This window comes from Cryptomeria japonica, chromosome 4 (assembly GCF_030272615.1).
Source record: "Cryptomeria japonica chromosome 4, Sugi_1.0, whole genome shotgun sequence".
NCBI lineage: Eukaryota > Viridiplantae > Streptophyta > Pinopsida > Cupressales > Cupressaceae > Cryptomeria > Cryptomeria japonica.
Window position 1 is genome coordinate 521,710,990 of NC_081408.1, and position 21,200 is coordinate 521,732,189.

A 21,200-nucleotide genomic window follows, 5' to 3' on the forward strand; every position below is an offset into this window, starting at 1 on the left:
CTCTCTCTCTCTCTCTCTCCATAGATCCATCTACACATCTATACTTTCCTCTCTAACAATTGTCTCTCCATCTACATAAATGTACTCTCCTCTCTAATGATTTGCAGGAACTTAACACATTGTGTCTCTTGTTTTGAATGGTATCGTGTGACATTATTAAACATCATAATTTTACTATAATAAAATTAAGTGAATAATGATCAATACTGATTTTTAACCAAATAACAAATAATAAAATAATATTTAATTCATAATAAGATGAAAACTAAAATAAATACAAATTTTAAACTCAATTATAAGAAAACCGGTAAGTGATGTTTTGATTGTAGTTGAAATGGTAATAGCTGAATTTCAAGTTGTTTAATAGGATGTTTTGATTGTGGTTAAAATCGTAATTAGTAGATTTCAAGTTTTTAACATATATTTTCATGTCCAATAAAACTTTTGATAGGCAAAGCTCACTAAAAGGGATAAAAATTTTAATGTTTGCCTCTATTTTTATCTTTTGACTATATCTCAAATGTAATCTTGTTTGTATTATCATGGTTGTTTCTCTTTGATGTATTGTTGTTTTATGTGATCATGATGATATCTAAATGTGGTCATGTAACCACTACATATAGTAGAATAGATTGTGGAGAATGAGATGATGTCCTATACACATCTAGCGACCTATATTTGTAAGATTGTCAAATGAACTTTATAAAAAAAATAGTAGATTTATTCTTTTGAAAGTGTCTAAAATGTGGAACAAATGTACATTGAATTTGTGTGGCTAATCATGTAGGTTAGATGTAACAAAAAGTGTTGACTCTACCATTATTAAATCTTATTATTTCTTTGAAGTTCATGGATGCAATTATTGTACTTATTGAACTTGCTTGTATTCAATTCTTCATATATTAAGACCTAAGTATCAGTGGCTATGTGAATCCATGATAAAATTTATATATGAAATGAGATGGAAAAGAAGAAGTTAAAACTAATTTTTTATTTTTCAAATATTAAAATATATGATGGCATAATATCCCATTTAGAAAATAGGAAATGTGACTTGGACTATAATAACATCCAATGTTACAAAACCATAAAAAAATACTTACAAAATATTTAAATATAAAGAAAAATAATTACAATATGTGATATATATTTAAAAATGAATGAATATTTAAAAGGAGACATAATCATATTTAATAAACAAAATCACTAAAAGTAGGTGTAGAAGCAAGCACTCTCCATCTCTTCACCCGCATAAACTTCTAAGACTATTTAATTGTGAAGCACGAATTTCAGATAAAATTTGGTACTTTGTCTGCTAAAACATCGCAAATATTTTCAATATCTGAATCTTCCAGATATCCAAAATTCGCGATGATGAACTTTCCACAAAGAGCAATAAATTCCATATATACTATTTTCCATTCAAAGAATGAATAGCTCATAACATTTAACAAACACCATTCTCTCCCTATTTCCTTAAGATTCAGATGACCAAGTGCCCAATCTTCAAAGTTTTACTAATTTCGGTGTTAATATTTCAATTGAGTTGTCATCTCCTTGCCAATTTCATTCTACCTTACAATTTCAGGCAATGTCTATCTAGCACCCAAAATTTATCATTGATCGTATTTAATAATTAGTTGAAAATAAAAATTCCTTAAATTTTAATTTTTAATTATTTAGAAAACACAATCAAATGATAACTCTAGATGCTGGATAGACAATGGCATAATTTCCTATGCGTTTATTTAGAAAACACAATCAAATGATAACTCTGGATGCTGGATGGACAATGGCATAATTTCCTATGCGTTTCATTGTGTATTCATAGCATTTATTAGGTTCTTCTTTTAGGGTGAGATTAATGTTTTCATGTGATTATTTTGCAATTAGTCTTTGATTTGAAAATAGCGTCAGTATTTTTATTGTATGGTGTGAGGTGATTTTCTCATTAAATCGACTTAACTTTTCTCTTTTCTGATTGTTAATTCATATTTTTGTCAATAAATTTTTCTATTTGAAAATAAAGGAAAACAAGTTTTGACCAATGAGTTTCTAAAGATTAGAATGCATTTTTTCATATCTTCTACAGTTTCTTGTGTTTACTTCTGAAATTTAATTATTAAATTTTGTCAAACAAAAAAATGTTGGCATGCTAGGGTAGGTGGTATTCTTAAAAAGATTCACATGCCTTGTCTATGCTTCTATGTTTTCTATAATTATGACATGTTTGTAGAGTTTCAAGTCTTGATTGCAAGTGGTATTGTTGACATTATTCATGTGACTTGTCTATGCTTCCATAGTTTACATATATATCATGTTGTCTCTCTAAAATGTTAGCAGAAAATGCAGACCATGTCACAGATGAATACTTAGGTTTGACAAAGTGATTTCAAAAATCCCTAGAAAACCAAGAAAGAATGTTCTTGGAAAGAAATATGCATATTCATGAGAGCGGTTGTGCAAATATTGTTTCTACTCCATCTTATTTTCAAAAAAAAGATTTTTGTTATAATTATGTGATATTTATTCTAAAAAATTCTATGTATTTCTCCTCATTGGCATTTTTGGCTGCATGACACTATTTGTGCAAAATCTTGAGTTGGGTCAATTGGAATGGTTTCTATGAGTTTTTAAAATGAATTTGTGCATAACTAGATCATTTTTTGTTGTGATTTATTTCATTTTGAAATAATTTTTTTCTTCTGTGCTCAATGAGATGCCTTAAAGTATAGAGTAATTTCTTGGTCATGGGTTGTGAGGGTTCTACTCAACTTTTTTTTAGTTGATAAATCTTTCAAGGTATGAGATAGGGCTATAAATTTACCTTTTCGATCTAAGGCTATGAAGCTGGTTACAACCTTTTCATATGAGGAAGGTCAATACTAACATTTGTATATTTTAATTCATCGATGTTTTGCCAAAGAAATATTAGAAGACTATTTTTTTCCTAGATTATCTTAGCTTTGGTGTTGATAAGGTCTTTCCATGACCTCTTCTCAATATGACATTCATTTCATGAGTCCTTGTAGTTTTAAAGCTCTTCCATTGATGGTCATCTTTTATAGCTGTCATTGACATTGTCAAAGTCATCTTCAAAATATAATGAACTACCCTTATGATTGTAACCTTTCATTATATGTAGGTAGATGCTAGGGTTTACACGTTATTGTTATCCTATTATATGACTAACTTTCAAAGCAACAACTTCAATGTTGATTAGCAAAATACTGACATTCCTTTTATCTCATATTTGCTCCTCTTGGAAAACCTACAATCTATCATCATAATCGACCCTATTATTGTTTTATGCCCTTTAAATATGTACTATATGTATTGTGATTATACTTGGTATTTGTGCATTATTGTTCTTTATCCTATCTTGCTTTGAGCTAACTTTCCTTCACCTAGTAGTGGATTACAATTTTGAAGATGACCTAAAATTGGAGGTGCCTAAAGTTTTTTGGGCAACCACCTTTAAACAAATGGTCCCCTTTGAACAAAGTCAATTTTCATTTTTTTTTCAAAGGATCCCCCCTTCCTTCAATGTACTCCCTTCACATGAATGGTCCTCCAACATAGCCTTTGAACAAAAAAGCATTTTTAGCTATTTTTTATTAATAAATAATGATTTTATTTGAAGAGAGCCTTTGAATAAAGGAAATATTTTATTTTTAATTAAAAAGGAATATAAAAGTATCAACTGATAGTTTAACTATCATTCAAGAATGACTATTCCTATGAACCCTCACCGAAGGCCTGGTTGAGCGTGACATTCTTTGGGGACCCTCACCTATTGAAAACTTCTAACCACCACATCAGTTCTTATAACCACTACATACAGTTTTGCATCTTTATTCTTGCAAAAAAATTTGTTCATTTAGAAAAGAAAATTTTAAACCCTCTTGTTTCCACATTTTCTTTCTTATTGCTAAAATAGGACATGAATTTGCATTTTTCTTTGTATTCATTTCTCTAATGTTTCTATTTTCTTTATTTTCTCCAAAGTTTCCAAAGAATTTTAATAAAGCCCTTTGTGCCTACCCGACCTCTGTATGAAAATAAAAGAACATCTATAGAAAAGTCATGGAATAAAACTACTAGATCAAAACCAAGGGCATTCCCTCAAAATATTATAGCAATAGCATTTGTATGAGTCTATAGCATTATAAAACCACAAATTATCATATTGTAGAGAAGACTCAATAGGGTGAAAATTCAAAACCTAAGGGAAAAAAATCCACCACTCTGCAACGTATAGAAACCCCACCTATAATAGCTATGGATGCAAAAAACCCTAGACAAACAAGTTGCAAAGCTATTGATTGAGATAGAGAGAAAAAAAGAGGTTAGGGGTTTGCATCAAGCCTTATTATAAATCTTCAAGCGTTCTACCATTCAAGATTCAGTGAAGAATGTTTTTAATGACAAGTACATCAAATGTGGAGATGCTCAGACTAAATAAAGTGGGTGGGATATTTTCTACTTTTTCTATGGCAACAGAGATAAGGACATACCAATGTCAAACCCTTGGACTTTGGATGTCAACAAATTGGTAGTTCCAAATGTATTTTTAAAGCCTAAGTTGGTCAAATTCATGGCAAGAAAATATCATCCCGAGTCCCTAAAAATTAGAACCACCAAGGGAAATATCACAGTGGATAAAAGTAAAGAGGCTATAGCATCAAGTTTTGACCTACATAAAGATGCTTTAAGGGGGATTAACTTAGCTAAGTTTGAAAATGAATACCACAATAAGAAATTAATTCTGAGGAGGGAAGAAATCCCAAGATATAGGTAGAAAATGTACCTCGGATTAAAGAATTATCTATTATAGTTAGAGAAAGAGCCTTTTGATTTGGTTAATTTTCAACATTACTTTGTCAGAACATATTATGCACTATGTCAAATTTTGAAAATCGATGCATATAAGACCAAGATGCCTATAAAATTGATGTTGATGGCAATGAGAATTCAACATCCTCATAAAGATTACTTATATTACTTTGTGGTGTAGTCACGGTGAGGAGGGACCTCAATGAGATCTATCTAGACCACGCAACAAGAGTAAAACACAGTGATAGCAAGACAAGATGATGGAGGCAATGCATAATTGATTGATTATACTATTAACTATTTACAATTTGGTGGCAACATGTGGGCTACAAGATTCAGCTCATTGGCCTACTATAGACATACTCAACTACAGTCTCAGTCAACACAAGACCACCTATCCTCAAGTGATACCTTCTCGGTTCTAAAAACTAATTACGAGAAGCTAAATTACATTGATTTATATGGTCTAGATGGATGTGGGCTAGCCTAAGAAAAATTAAACAATGATAAATATGATGAAACATGTCAAACCACCAAGTCAGTCTCGACGAAGTGCAGATCAAAAGGAAGGTCATCAACATTCCAAGGAACATTGGAACAATGTGCCAAGGCTCTACAAGCAATGGAATAAATCTGTAAGATTCACCAATAGCTAGATAGGTTCAAGCGGTTTCGAAGTTCTAAGCCAGAAAACTGTCTTGGAATTCGGAATGGATAACTTGCTAAAATAAGATCCAAACGTTTCACGAATTTGGGAAAAGGAAGATAATAATGTCCACAAGAAAAATCCTGCTCCAAAAGATCTGGTCAGAAAATATAGGAAAATGCAGAAAGGAATACAGAAACTGCAAAACAAAAAATGAACTGAAAGATATATGTTTGGTTGATGCAAGATTGCCAAGAACTAGGGATGCTCCTGCATCACTATTCCACCTATATTTAGGATCAATTATATGATGGATTGATGAGCATGAAGATAAATCAATTTATGGTGGTTTTTAAACATTACTCCCTCTTATTTCACCTCATCCTTTTCCAAAATAAGACAACATGGAGCCCAAGCCTTGAACTTGTCATGTGTGATTCTAAAGGTTAGTAGTCGCCAGTCCAGAGATGGACTCAACTTTGGGATAAAGGATCTTGAAGGTATGATTATGTAGCCTCTCTTTATCACTTTGCTATGAAATTTTTTAGGTTGTGTAGCTTATATTGCCCAAGATTACCAAAAACAATTGAGGGTTCCTTAAGAGACAAGGATAAGGATCTAGGAGAAAGGCAATTGTGAGAAAATTATTTCTCTCATAAATTTGGTGATTTATTTTTATTTTCTAAATCTACAATGATGAGAGCATATGGATGCCCCCAAGTACCACTCTAGCTACCGGTTGCTGTTCCCCCAAGATCAGATTTTATGGATTTTTTGTGCCAATTAATATTGGTGGAGAAGAAGTGGGTGGAGCTAGAGATAAAAGAAATGCATTTCCCTAAATACATCTAGTATAATGAGTTTGTTGTAGGATGTGAATCTTTGAAAAAGGTCTAGGAATGCATAAGAGAAAATTACTACCTACAAAGTGGGAAGATAAGAGATTATGATCTTGAAGGTTATATTACCCATTTGAGGGTAAATAAAATGAAGAGAAAAGCCTACCCCCACAAAACTCTTAAGTTTTAATATTTGACAAGAAATTATAGCCTTGAATAATCCCTAAATAATAGAAGAAAGTGAGTTATTTTAGAGAAGCTTGTAAAGGAGAAGAGGCAAAAGGACCCTAAATTCATAAGATTTTGTGGGAATGTGAAAAATGCTACTTTGAGGATGCAATTGAAACTACAACATTTTAAGGAATTGTCTACCCAAGCTCAAGGTAATCACCTACGTCGACAAAGGAAAGGCCCACATATCAACCATCAAATCCCATGATGGTTGCAAGCAATGGGAAGCATATTATGGAGTAAGAACAATAGAATGGTCCCCAAATGGATCCACCCCCGTAAAAGGGCCGAGGTTGAAAAAATCAAATTTATAAAAATCCAAGATGATGAAGAAGAGGAGAACCATTAGCCTCACCTTTCCTCTGTAAGTGATATGTGTTATAATGAATAAGATGAACAAGATTCTATGGATGCTAATAGGGATTTTATGCCGAATGTTATCCCATTGGAGGAAGTGGAAGATGAAAGAATGATTACTACCACATAGTTTATATCTGATGATGAATTCATTGAAACGCTTGATTTTTAAAGCTTCTAGCTACATGCATAATTGAAAGAGCTATTAAAGGAGGAAACAAAAAATTTTGATCAAGAGAACATTGACATCACTCTTGATGAGGCAAAGAGGATGGATAAATAAAGTGGAATGCTATTAGCAATATTTAACATACCTTGTATCTACTTATCACCTCATAATTGACAAAGTTATTGATAGTAATGCTTTGTGTGGGAAATTAATAGAAGATGCCAAGAATGTGGTTGACAATAAGTGGCATGGAGGCCCCAAGCATAGTTCAGGAGCTTTAGGTTTTCAAGTAGCCAACCAATTTTTAGATTTCACAATGGCATCAACAATATTGTACAATTGAAGAAAAGTAAGTGGAGAACACAATGCTAGGAAGAACAGACTATAGTTCAAGCCCGATTCAACAACATAATGGGAACCTTGCTAGATCATTAAATCAAGGGTATCCCATGATGATTCAAAGAATTTGATTATGTTGGAAGTATAGATATCTTAGTCACACATCATTCAATGCCTTGGTCATTTCACAAGGCCTATCTTCAATTATTGCTTGTCTTTTACCATTTTAGTTTACCAATTTTTGACCTCATCAACGTATTTTATTTCTGAAATGAAGTTGTCATAAATTTAGTGCAATACATCATCATGCCACATGAATAGATCTATATAGTGGCATTTTGAGAATGAAGATAGTTATATTTACTTTTCCCTCTAGGAGTGCAAATATTTTTTGTCTTATGTACATGTAAAAGATGCTTTCAACATATCCGATTGTAAATAAATCCACATTTTGGCACATGTGTACTAACTTAACCAAAGCTTGTTTTCTCCCTTGTGAATTATAAAAGAGAATGCAAGGTTAGTAGTAGTGGGTTTTCAAGTTTTTCAACTTTTGCAATCTAGGTAGGTAGAATAGTGTATTTTTCAATTTAAGAAGTAGAATTGTTGATAATGACAGAATTGAGTATTTCTTATGAATGTATTGACTATTTTGAATGAATTAATAAAATCTATTCCAAGTTGTCTCCTATGTTATCTTCTCTTTATGTGTATGAATTGCGTCCATTAAAGATGGAGTGATTTGTCTTTGTATATGAAATATGTTTGTAGGTTCTCTTCAAGGAAGGGATTAAAGTCTGTAGGTGTATTTCAACCATATAGAGAATATAATAGAAATCAATAAGTAGAATTCAAAATAACTTGCAAAATTATGTTCATGTCAGGCATGGATGTAACAAGTTAAGTTGGTTGAATTGCTAAATTAGTTTGAAATACTTGAAGTTATGCAATCTTTACTCTATTGCCTAGAATTAATCACTGATCATCAAAGGCTCGAATGAATTTCAGATACCACTTCAAATATCATTGAAGATATTTCCCTTTTATGTTACTAGGAGTAGGAGTAGAGTAGACTTCACTCTCAATTTTGCCAAATAATGACAAATAACCATGGATATAGCCAATTCAAGGTTAAATTTAAGCAAATCAGGTTGATATTCATTGAAAGTAATTTGCATTTTAGCAATATTTTCTCATTTATTATACATTCATTAAATATTGCAAATGGTCATCCTTCTAGGTCTTGAAGAGCCTAAATTGTGGGAGATTATTCAACCTTTGGTTGAAATCTCATTCGTTGGCGACTGACCTGAATTATTTGTTTATAGAAAATGACTCATTCTTAGGTGAATTTAGGCAATGGAAACACCAACACAAACCTTTATACACTAGTACATTCAGGTCAAAATTTCTACGGCAAATCGTTAGGATTCAGACACAATTTCGTCTCACTACAAACAAAAAAAGCCATCGAAAACTTTGTGTCAGAAGTTCCGACTATCCTTGTGGTCATCACAATTCCAACATCACCTCCAACCTTTCAAACAGCTGCCATGGATTCTCATACCTCAAAAGAATACCATTGCGATCTCGGCCTATCGTCGAAATTCTAACTCCAAAGGGTAAAATTCTGACAGAGGAGTGTCGTTGGATGCACAGCATCATCGTCAGAACTCTCCTGGAGGTTGTCGTACAATGGCCGCCATGGATGCTCATACCCTGAATGAATACTGTCACGATCTCGGCCTATCGTTGAAATTCTGACGATAGACCGAGTTTTTGGGAAATTTTTTTTTATAGAAAAAGATTGACATTGGTATCTCTCTTCTCTCTCCCCTCTCTAGATCTCTTTCTCCATCCATCTCTTCTTCTCTCTCTCTCTACTTCTCTTTCTCTACCCTCTCCAGGTCATTATCTCTTCCTCTCACCAAGATCTCAATTGTAAACATGACTAGGTTCTAGGGTTTTAGGGTAGCATAGGTCAAGATTGAGGTATGGTGGTCAATAATTACCTTCCAATGACAAAATACATCGAAATGATGAAAAATGAAGGCGATGAACTCATAGAAGTTTGGAGGAGATAATTTGACTAAGTTAAAATTTTGTTTAAGTCATGGTCATAGCTTTCTCATCAAGAGCAATTTGTGCGAATGAACCCTAGAAATGTGCCCATGCTAGAGAAGCAAGAATTCCAATAAAACCTAAGGCAATGCTAGTAAGGGGTCAAAACTAAAGAATTAGGGTACAAAAAACAAAATTTGGCTAAGTCAAGATGTTGCTCAAGGATGACCTAAATCATGGAGTGTAAATCAATCATGAAACATGAGAATGGATAGGTCTTGACCCAAGCAATGTAATTCCCCCTTATGATTCCAGTTGATATCACATCACAATCATTGAGTCTATCTACAATATAAAGTCAAGATCTGACTATTGGAATCTTGGAGTCATCCCATTTGATCACGTAGTTTAGCACTTGGGAGGATTTTGTTCAAGAGAGGATAGAATACTTAGTATTTTATTTTGTGTTGCATAGTGCATAAAAAACACATCAACGTAAACCATTGAAAGGTTTGGTTAAAGCCTTCGAATCACAATCTCTACGAGAAGCTATCAAGAGTGCCCAGAATTTGGAAACTTTAGTATCCAAGAACATAATTCATAAGGCACCACTTCTAGAGCAACCAAAGAAGCCTATCAATGTAATATTTTATTTACCTTGGATATGTTTTATCCTAAGTGTGATATTCCACTATTAAAAAGCTTAATTAGGAAATATTTTTACTTAGGTAGAATAAGATAATGAGTTGCACATTCTCCTTCTTTGATTGAGATTCTACTTTTTCCTTGTCATAAATTTGGAAACTTGGATAAGCAATTTCTTGTTTTGGTTTTCTACCTCTTCATGAGCCTCATGGATTTGGAATCATGGAAGCTATATATTGTAGGTTTTTCCTCGATTAACATACCAAATGAAACTATTGTGAGCTTTCATATCTTAACATACCAAGGGCTTAAGTTTGGGGATGATAGGGGGATGACGAAGGGGGCGGGGTGGGATGCAAATATATATACAACTTAAAAAATTAATTATAAAAGGATGTGTATAGAATAACTAAAACTACTGTAAATAAAACTTTGCCACACTATGTAAATTTTACAATAAACATTAAAAATATGTCAATGATTGCATTGAAATTTGAACATTAACAATGGTGGTAGAGTTTTGGAACTTTGGGAACAAACTAAGAATAAGTATAAGAATTGTAGATGAAACTTTGGCATACTAAGTGTTTAAAAAAGTCAACATAAAAAAAAATGGAAATGATTGCATTAACAATAAGAATGGTGGGTAGAGGTTTGGGGTCAATGGGTAGTGCCCCTTGTGGGGGGTTTGGGGCAGAGCCCCCATCAAGGTTAGGGGGCATTGCCAAACCTTTAATACGGATGACATTTTCACAATAATTTCACCATTTTTGTTTAGAATTGGAGTTTCTAATTGGGGGCCATGGGAGACTCATAGGCATCCTCAAGATGGTCAAGAGACTCCTTGGAGTCCCTAGGACATCCCTAAGTGGTGCAGCAAGGGGATGTTTCCCCTAAGTATTGCATCCTGAAAAAATAGGGATTTTGGAGGGGGGGAAGGGGTCTCCATGTTTCGATGGTTTCAAAAGATTCTAAGTTTTTTTTTAATCTTGTCATAACAAAATATACTCCTCTTGCATCCTTGGATGAATTGAAAATTGAAAACAATTTGACAAGAAAAAACTAACTTCTAAAGTTTAGACTTAGTTTTCTTTTTTTATCCAACTCACTACAACATTTCAATGATCAAAGTAGCTTTTTTTTGGTGGTTTCAAAGCATCCAAAAGGCTTGAGAAATTCAATATTATCTTTCATTCCACCAAAATTGGAGATCAAGAAGAATGCTCACAAACAAGGATTTGTTTGTAACTTAAGACAATTGACTAATTTTTGGGGCATTTTCAGGTCTAAAGAACCTACCATTGTGTCAAAAAGGCCCATAAGACCCCATTTTCATCTAAAAATTGTCTCTTTTGGTCGTAGAAGCATTTAAGGAAAAAAAAAAAGATAATATAGTAATCGCATCTCATACATTTCATTCATGTTATTGATCTTCTTCTTCATCCAACTCATCATCATCATCATCATCATCATCATCATCATCATCATCATCATCATCATCATCATCATCATCATCATCATCGTCGTCGTCGTCGTCATCATCATCGTCGTCGTCGTCATCGTCATCGTCGTCGTTGTCATCATCGTCGTCGTCGTTGTCATCATTGTGTTCGTCATCACCATCACCATCACCATCACCATCACCATCATCCAACTGTTTGATGCGAAATTTATGACCATTGCAGCACATAGCCTTGTGGTGTTTGACCTGCAATATGTCTAACATATTAAAATTATTGCATCATGAATTGATAAACATACGTGTGATTAATAAAATTATATGTACCTGTTGATCTCTTAAACCATATGCTAAATCAATTTCCCTTTGTGTAACACTGGAATCTCCATTATGATGAGCTTCTTTAACCAATGAAGTGACACCATCCCATATTAATGTGCGACCAGAATGTTGACATTGTTCAATCCACACCGTCATCCAATCAAGATTGTTTGCAATATACAAATGTAACACATCCCACTCCTGACCAACTGTACAAATAATTAATAGACCACTTACAACTAATTTATTTAGAAGACGAAGAATTAATTTACTACAATAACATCTTATAATTACCTCTCACTTTCTTCAATCTACCTTTCCCCATCAAGTGCTCCCCTTCAAATTTATTAATGGGGTTGGGATCCCAAATGCGATCTACGTGGATTTTTGCTGCAAACTTAGGAAGATATTCAGTAATGTACACCATATTTTGGTATACCATATATCCCTCCACCATAGAACCCTCAAGATGTGCTCTTTGTCGAACCAAAGCCTTCAAAAATTTCAAGTGCCTCTCAACCATCCAAATTGACCTAGTGTGTATAGGTCCACACAATTTGATCTCCTCAACTTGGTGTATGAGGTAGTGTTCTTGTGCATTGAAAAAAGTTGAAGGTAGAAACTTTTGCATTTCACACATTAGATGAGGGATTTTTCTCTTCCAATATTTTATATCTTCCTTGTGGATTTCTTTAGATGACAACCACCTAAAAGAGATTGAAGATGCAAAAATATATAAACGAGACTTTACAAAATAATATACAATATATTGCATAACAAGTAAAACAAATGGAAAATATAATATTTATACAACAAATTGAACAAACATCACTACTTACCTCATGTATTTTCCAAGATCATATATGACTTGCTTGATATTATTGTCGAAGTGGTTTGGGAGAGATAGAGGTAGAACGTACTGCAACATTTATAAAATGATCTTTTCATTGTTTTCTAACATAATACAATGAAAAGTACATGCGCAGTATACAAATATATAGTAAATACACAAGAATGCGAATTACCTTAATGAAGGTATGCCAATCATGCATTTTCATCCCTGGCCAAAATTCACTCTTCTTTGATATGAGATTGTTTATGTTCCCAGCAAATCCTATGGGAAATTGAATTTTTTGTATGACTTCTTTTATAGAATTGCTTTGCTGCTCCGTTAATAACCAAGGAAGGGCACTTATATTAATCTGATCTCCATTGCTATTTGATTGAATGACATTTTTCATTGCATGATTGGATTCCACAATGTCACTACAAATTTTGACAATTTTTTCTTTGTCACGCCTTCCATCCAATATTTTCCATAATGTCTCTGTTATATTCTTTCCAATATGCATTGTATCAAACAAATGCACAATTTGTAGTTGCTCATAGTAAGGCAACCTACTGAATTGTCTGGGATAACTTTTATTCCCTTTCGAAGGTGGTCATCCATGCGTTGAAAACCTTCAGTATCATCAATTACATCATCAGTAAACAAAACACAATAGAAAAATTCAAATTCCAAACATAAACCATTAGATGGAATGACATTACCTTGATGATTAATTCTATTATATTCGAACTTCCATAAGTGAGGAGTCATTCTTCGTGGCTTTGATGTAGTCTCTTCTTTCCCATTGAAAAGATGTTTTTCAGTGTTCCGGTACTTATGATTTTTGTGAAGGAAGTGCTTGTACTCATCAAACACCTACTTTCCTAAACTTTTTGAATGATGGGATTTCATCTTTGGACCACAAACTAGACATGCAAATTTTCCCTTTGTTTGAAGACCTACAAGATAATGTATAATTCTATTAAATCTGTTAATTTTTATAATTATAATTATCATGCACAACTTGAACACTATAACGTACCACAAAAATGTGTTAGCCCTGGGGCATCATGTATTGTCCATACAAGCATTGCATGGAATTGAAATTGTCTTTGTCCTATTGGTCTAGAGATGTCATACATGGTCACACCATTCCATAACTCCAACAACTTGTCGATAAGAGGCTCAATATATACATTCATATCTTTAACTTGGTACTTACCTAGTGGAATGAACAAAAACATTACATAATTATTATGACCATTTTATTGCAATATTTATAATTAAATGTAGATGACTATTAAATGATAAAATACCTGGAACAATCATTGCCAACATTATTTGCTCCCTCTTTATTGACATCCATGGAGGAATATTATTGTTGATAACAAAAATAGGCCACACCGAGTAAACAAATCTCAACTCTCAAAATGGATTGACACTGTCCGTTGCCAATGAAAGCCTGAGATTACGAGGTTCTTCTTTAAAGTGTGGCAACTTTTCCTCTATGTCCATAAATGTTGAACCATCCACAGGCATTCGAATAATGTCATCTCCACTTCTATTGCGTGCATGGTAATCCATAAATTGTGCCAAGCTAGTGCACCTAAATAATCGTTGCATACGTGGAATAATGGGAATATAACGAAGAACCTTGCGAGGCACCTTTTTTGTTATTTGATCTATTTGATATCTACTGATATGACATTCAGGGCATTCTGTTCCAAATTCATGTTGTTTATGATATATAATATGATCACTGGGACAAGCATCTATTGTTTGATACTCCATTCCAATATCTTTCATAATGGCAGATAATTCTCGGTATGAGCGAGGTAGAATATTTGATGGTGGTAAGAAAAACTCACCTATCAATCTACAACCAAAAAAAAAAGTTTGAGGTGTTCATATAAAGAATATTAATGGTACATGATTCACCATTTATTAACTGTAATGACATGTATGACACACCTTAACATACATGAGATTGTTATGTTGGATAAACTATTCATAACCTTCAAGTTCACCAACAACAATACAACAGAGAGAAGAGTTGTTTGGGAGCCTTTGTAAAGGGGCTCATATGCCTTCTCAAGAAGAGGTAAATCATGAACATCAAGGTCATCCTGATCATCATCATCAGCTGTTCCAGTACTAAATATGTCATGGATCAATGTATTTGTACCATCATCTTCAATTGTGTTTTCTGGTGCATGATCGTCATCTTCGATGGGATCATTATCTTCAGATTTGATATTCACACCTCCATGTTCCTCCACTTCAAAAACCATATTCTTTAGGTTGTGTTGGTCCATATCATGTGCCCTGGGGTGCTCGACCTATGTAAAAATGATCAACATAAATAAACCATGATCATGATCTCATTATCAAGTGATTTCTTATGTATATAAATTGTTAAAACAATATAATGAACAACTTACCAGTGGATGATAATCATGTCCCCCTTCAATGTGACCATGTTGCCTACAATGTTTCTTAGTTGTTTTGATTAGAAGTCTTCTAGTCTTTAAGCCCTTACAAATTTTGCAGGGACAATAACATTTCCCATCACCTTTTCTTTTCAAGTTAGACCATAATCTAGCAATTGTCTCCTTATTTTGTTCTTCGCTGATATTATCTTCCATGGTCTTTCTTCATAGGAAAAAAAATCAGGCTATGGAAACTTCAATGCAAAAGCTTCACAAAAATTGCAAATCGAACCAAAACCATTTAACTCTTCTTTTTCATCTTAAAACATTGAACTTAATAGAGAACGTATTTAATGTAGCTGATTGTGTGAATTTCTGAGCATCGTGTCTGCAAATTCTTACTAAAAGTTTGCCTGTTGTAGACTTTCTGAGAGACATTTTTGAGTATTCTAAGCCTTGGTTCTCGTATTTTCACTAGTGATAAGTTGGAAACTTTATGGCAGACCTGTAGCCAATCGATCTAATTTTAACAAGTTATACACCAAGCAAAAATGCATCTAGAACTAGCATTGTTTGCAGGTCACCCCTACCCTATGCCATGGGTATATGACTACCCAGAACTCCAGTTTAAGCATCAATCCTGGAAATGATTGGTATATGACTACCCAGAACTCCACTTTAAGTATTAAGTTACATCATTATTGACCTTACTTTGGGATTCTATGTATGAGATTGGAACCTTTTGTAAGGTGTGATCAATGTACTATCATAAATGCAAAGCCAAAACCATTTTGATGAGATCATGTTCCCACTAATACTATTTTTCCTTATTAATTTTGCACCCACAAAAATGATAGAACCAGATATAATATGCCATCAATGCCCACATACCAACAATGCTCAAGATGAGCCACTTAGAGGTAGAGTTTAACCACTTTCCATATAGGTAGATTATCTCTAACCTCATTTTCCCTATAGGTAACTGATTAGGTTCATTTTAGAGTCTTATTTCCAAATATGTACCTCTATGTTAGCTTTTTGCTTTATTATTTGCCTGTTTATGCTTAATCTTGTCAATTTTGCATAATTTTACTTAGTTCTTGCATCTTCATTGAAATTATATCTAATCATATCCAATAACATCAAAATGGAACAATTAATCATATTGTTGGTCTCTCCTAGAGGAATTAAATTGAACCAAATTGATTATTCCCCAATAAAATGTTTTGAAATGGTGAATGTATAAGTTTGTAGTTTACTTTCCTAGACTAGGACCCCATTTCGTCAACATTTCACTATGAAAGCATAAATATTTTTTCTTGAAGAGAACATCTTACAGATTATGCTTCAATGTATAACACATTTTCATAATCAATCATTCGACTTCACATGGATAAAATAATTCACATATTCTAAATCATGATCTGATGATGTGAACAACTCATATGCAACTATATGGCATGCAAAGAATTTATTTTAACATACACTTATTCATCCACATTGCAAGGATAACAATACAAGGCTCACATATTGGTCTAAGAGGATGCCATGGTCTCACAAAGTAACCAAGAACCATATGAAATGATGGTCTTGAATCCACACACAACTAGGGAGGATCCATACAATTATGTATGACTTCCCCCTTGTTTTTTTAATGGGATTAGCCTCCAAGACATAGCCGTCAATAATCACTAAGAATGTACAAGTGGATCATAGCTACCCATACAACAAACACTTACCCCTATCCTCAAATTTTCTCAATGTTTGATTCCTTATATACACTCATCCAAGGTTATCTACGTTGATCTTGGCGAGGAGTCACATCACAACAAAGAAGGCAACATTTAAAAATAGCAAGATTTTCACTAAACTACCAAAGATCATAAATATTGAAAGAAAGAAAACATAGTACCAATAATAAGTCAAATAAATGTGTTCAATTCCAATAGAAAATCAAACATAGCCACAATAACTACACAATAGAGAAAACTCACAATAGTGATTAACCTAATTAAAACAAGATAAAATAAAATTGTTGGCCCATGCAACAAAGATGAGAGATCATCAATAATTGAAGAAAACTTCACAATCCTTAAAAGTGCACATTACATAACTATACGACTAGAAATTGTGGCTAAATAGAGTGAAGATTCATCATGACTCCAATAATAGTTCCTCATGTGTGCATTTGTGGCATGAACACAAAAACTCCCTCATCGCATGGCCATGTACCAATGGAGAAGACATGCCTAGGCTACATGCCCAAAAAACATAACTATAATAATAGTCCCTCATGCATGCATTTGTGGCCTGCACACTACAAATCCTAACATATCATGGCAATACACCTCATAGAGAAGACACACCTAGGGCCACATTGCACATAGCTAGCAACGTGCCTCACAAAAACGACATGCATAGGGCACATGCCACATAGCAATGTGTCTTATGGAAAAATGTGCATGCATGTCACACACCAAAGCTATATGTATACATCATGAGGCACAATCATATGTTATCAAACACAACCTATTGTATCTAACATGAGTTCCTCTCTGCATGTGTGCAAATCTTCCAACACTAATCGCTACTAAGAAGGAATAATATAAAATGCATCTTCAAATATTTGTGTGTGTGTGTGGAATTGTGTCTTTGAACCCAAATCGCTACCATCAACAACATGTAACCATCACCTGCACTATTTCAAAACATAAGTATGGTGTGACATCATATCTATTTGCATAATGTCAAAACACATACAAACATGAAAATCATCATAGCATGACAAAAATCAATCTCCACATGTTGGAACAAAGATATAAATAAGATAATAGGGTAAGAGGAAACCCGTACCAAGAACCACATACCAACTATCGGCAATGCCATCAAGATAAATGTAGGATAGGATACCACTATGAGCCATCCAATGGTCCATTCTATGAGGAGAACTAGGGGATACTATCTTTGAAAGGTGTGGTCAATAGAGATAATCCCTACTAATGCCACAATATGTCACCATAGCTTCTTGAGTTTTCCATTCTTCTACTTAACACCACATTTATTGAGTTCCTCAACAGTGAAGTTGGTTCTCAATAGGATGCACAAACATGTAAACACACAAGCATGGTTTCGTCATACTTGTACAACAATACAAATTCATTTTTCTAGTTAATTACTTAGTGTAAAAATAACTCCATTACATAACATAGGGCAATAATCACCATAAGTTTTGAAATAAACTGCCCAAACATCAATTGGAGTTACCCTTTCTAAGGTACAAACATAATTTATTTATAACTTCAAAATTAAAATGATCACAATACATCCAAATAAGTTCAATAGTGCATGGAAATAGACAACATGATCCATAATTAAACCCATAAATTACCCTAATTGGATATGCTAATAAAATGGTGTCTCAAATAATAGAGATTATGTTGGACCTATAATAGAGATCTGGACTTTGTTTCATCATACACAAGCATGGTTTCATCATTCTTGTATCCAAATACACCATCCATAGATAGGTACTCAATACCACAATCTCATGGTTACCCTTTTAGCTGAATTTACCCTATATTTAGGTGAATCTACCCTTGTATCATTCCTTGGTCTAGTATGTCATTCCACCAATCAATAATTTTTCCATATTCTTGGGAGAATACACTATCCCTTAGGTGAATATGCCATATCCTTAAATGAATCCTCCTTGTCATCATCCTAAGTCCTCTTTTTGTTAAGTCTTATCCCTTCATCTTTAGGAAAATCCACCTATCCTTATGTGAATCTACTTTCTCTTAGGTGAATCTATTTCACATAAATCATTTATCTTATCCATCTTTCTTACGCAAATGGTGAATTTTTCCTATCCTTAGATGACTACACTCCCATTTAGGTGAATCTATCTAGTTTTAGTCTCCTTCCATTATTTTGTCCAAATTTGTATCCTCTAGTTTACATGAATCTACTTGTTCTTAGGAAAATCAACCCTATCATTCTAAGGAAAATTCACCTTGTCATCATCCTTAATCATCTACCTTTCAAGTGTATAGTCCATCCATCCTTGGGAGAATCTAACATATTATTGGGAAAATCCACTCCCTCTTAGGTGAATCCACCTTTTCCACCTTCTCATTAATCTATTATTTGTTCTAAGAAGGACACAAAAGTGGATAGAAAACAATAGAGGAGATAGTATTCAAACAAGTACTAAGGAATTGCATTAGTGACATGTCACAAATGTGAGTTATACATGTTCCAAATTGATTGATTCTCATGAAGGAACTAAGTTATCTACAATAAATAGCCACCCAAGAAACCCATTTGCTTTAGGCAAACTATCTTCTTAGTAGTAGCTTAATTCTTGAGACACTTGATTTAGATATGATCTTGTAAATGGTGTTAAAAAGAGTAATTAGTCACCAACCAACCACACTCTTCATTTGTATATTTAGGAATTAGTTTGGTCAAACCTTGATTGTAACAAGCATAACCAAATCCTCCATGATAAAGTTAACAACAAATATATTATTGCATAACCAAATCTTTGTGGTGGGTGTGTTCAACAAATATATTATTGTGTGAATTTCTTTTGTCCAAAATGTAGGAACTTGATCTACATATCCATAAGGCATGATTAGGTCTCTATACAACACTATTTTGTTGATGCATGTATGTAGTGGTTAGTTGTTTTCTTTTAGTTGTGGATAAACCATTTTGAGTGAATTTCTCATTTACTTGAGCATTTTGCATTTAGAGAACAACTGGATGACCATTCAACAAGGGGTTTAAACTCTTTGAACTTCACAAATGCTTGAGCTTTTCTTGTCAAGCAATGTACCCACATCTTAAAGACATCAAATTATGAAAGATGATAGTCCCAAATCTGCAAATGACTATAACAACATAGTGAATAAGGGAAATCCATAGATACATTAATGAGTAGCCCTAGATCAATACAAAGAGAGCACATGCATGCTAAGGGAGCATTGAACAAGCCTTTTTCAGGATAATATAATGTTAGTAAAAGAAATCAATAAAGAGCATAAGTTCATCAAGAACAATTCTTAGCCACAAAGATCTAAGGTAATCATAGAGGAGCTGATAATAAGTGAGTTCAAGAAGACACACTCAAGCCTTCATCACATTCCATAAAAAGAAAATCATTATTCCATATAATTGGAAGGAAATGATATATTGCAAAGATTACTATGAAGGTCCAAAATAGTAAAAGAGATGAGACTAATCTTTTATTTCTACTTACAACAGTGAATTGGTTGAGATATACTCATAGACAAAGTGAATGACATGTATGAGATCAACCTCAATAAAGGTAAAAAGGACAACAAATAGTAGTGATAGATGACAATGCATTGAATGTGCCAAGAAAAAGACAGTGGAAGCCATGGAGAAATCACTATCAAAACAAAGCCATTAAATAAAACTATGTTGGTGTAGCTTGAGAAGCACAGTAGAACAATGAAAAAAGAACACTACTTGGTCCTTGAAAAGCATGTAGTTGCAATGATTGAAAACCACAATGACAACAAAGAGGGAATGAATGTTTGGAGTATTTCCATTCTTAAGAATCTCATGATAGTCCATTATTAGGACTGGTGAAGTGCACTATGAAAGTGTCTTAAAAAGCTAATATAGCCATAAGTGATAGTGCCAATGCTTTGAGTTCAAATCCTCATGAAATACAGTCATGTTTATCTCAATTCAACTTTTGCCAGCATCCTCCCTGCGTGTGCCAAAATAGGAGCTTTGGAACAAGGTATGGACATCCACCAAAGCATAATCGAAGGGGGTTGTTTGTCAGAAATTAGTTGCAAATGCTCCAATAACAAAAATCGCAAAATGGGGTAGCATACACATGGCATGTGAACTGTATGACGGAATACCTCAAAGAGATGTCATTTCATGGAATTTTAAGATCGTAGGATATGCACAAAATGGATTAATTCGCAAAAAAAACCAGTTGCCCTTGATTGCGAAAAAAAATTAGTTGCCCTTCATTGAAAAACAAAGAGTTCCTTT